This window comes from Kryptolebias marmoratus, linkage group LG21 (assembly GCF_001649575.2).
Source record: "Kryptolebias marmoratus isolate JLee-2015 linkage group LG21, ASM164957v2, whole genome shotgun sequence".
NCBI classification, from domain to species: Eukaryota; Metazoa; Chordata; class Actinopteri; order Cyprinodontiformes; family Rivulidae; genus Kryptolebias; species Kryptolebias marmoratus.
The window spans coordinates 3445646-3447445 of NC_051450.1; positions in this window are offsets into that span (position 1 = coordinate 3445646).

Below are 1800 nucleotides of genomic sequence, written 5' to 3' on the forward strand. Positions count from 1 at the left end.
AGGGACAGGTGTGGTGACTGAGGGACAGGTGTGGTGACTGAGGAACAGGTGTGGTGAGAACACAAGGAAGGACAAAATGAGTGGAACCACAAAAGAAAACACAATAAACACTGGAGAATAAACTGAACACAGGGAAAACAAGAACAGTCAACCTGATTCAAAAGTAAACTCAAAGATACCCAAATCCTGACAGGAACCAAACTCAGAAACGTTCAACTACAACGAGACACTCTTAGGAAAAGCTTGACAGATTTAGTGGACAACTGGCTGTGTGTATTTTACCATTCCAGTGTCTTATTTGTGCTCCCTCTTTCACCTCTAGGTTTCACTGGCCTGTTCGATGGCAAAACACACGTCTGCAGGAACACAAACATGAGGTCAGTCTCCTGTTTCCCATGGGATCCAACCGGAGCACACAGACACCCCAGACAATGAGAAAAGCAATGAGTGTGAGGAAAAATACAGGGTTATTTTGTAGACAGGCCAATGTTTCCAGTCTGCAGGAGATTTTATACATTTGCAATAATGTGTAATTACACCTTATTGAACTTTATTAGAGTCTGACAATCCAGAGAAGGTGCCAATTTTGGATGTTGTGAAGGAGTTTATTTACTCACAGTATAAAACGTATCTTTATACTTGTACAATCTGTTTACATATTTTATGCAGATTATATCTGATAACATATCAGTTCTGTTCAAGCGTATGGTAACAGATATGAATAGGATGATTTTTGGTCTTCATTAGCCTTTATTAAGCATTAGAGATGGGCAGAAAAGTGCAACAAAGGAGCAGTCAGGATGATAAATCCAGGCCTGCTGGTGGAAAGCTTGTTTAAAAGGGCTCACATACAGGAACATTCCAAGTACCAAGTAAGATCAAGGATGTGCTTAACTTATTTTTCATTTTGAGCCAGTAAAATAAGTTTATTAATGTCAGTTACAGCTGAGTTTGTAAAGAGCTGAGATTTCCTTGTCCTTCTGACAGAATGCAAGTAGAGAAGAAAAAATAATTTTTGCTTGTTTGACGAACTGTTGGTAAAGATATCAAGATGGAATAAAGTTATTTGTTATGAGAAAATGTGTGGTTAGCACCTCACAGCCAGAAGGTCACAGGCTGGCCTCCTGGCCTTTCTGTGTGAAGTTTGCATGCCCTCCCAATGCATGCCTGAGTTTTCTCCTTGTTCAGGCACTCTGATTTCCTCTCATAGACCCAAAACATGCATGTTAGTTAAATTTTCTGTAGGTGTAAGTGAGAGCATGAATAGTGGTTTGTCTTTTTGTGTGGCCCTGTGATGAACTTGAGACCTGTCCAGGGTGTACCCCATTTCTCTCACAAAAACTGTTGGAGATAGGCAACCAACTCCCCCATGACCTAGACAGGAAAGATCAGGTAAAAACTGACCGTTGGCTAGATGTAAAACAAAAGATTGTAGGTGCAAAAGTAATGTTAAATTGACATTTCAATTTTAATTGAAGTAAAGTTACTGTAAATGTCCACTTGACTTGGTAGGTCAGTTGAGGTGGAAATAGACTTGCTCTTCCTTCTTTGTCCGCCCTATTGTGACATAAATCTAGTACCTTACCTGAGTGTGTTTATCCAACTCCCACCAAACTGATTGGACTAACTTGTCTAACTTGAAATAACACAAGAAATTATTCATCCATCCATCCATCTTCTTCCTCTTATCCGGGGTCGGGTCGCGGGGGCAGCAGCCTAAGCAGGGAGACCCAGACTTCCCTCTCCCCAGCCACTTGGGCCAGCTCCTCCGGGGGAATCCCAAGGCATTCCCAGGCCAGC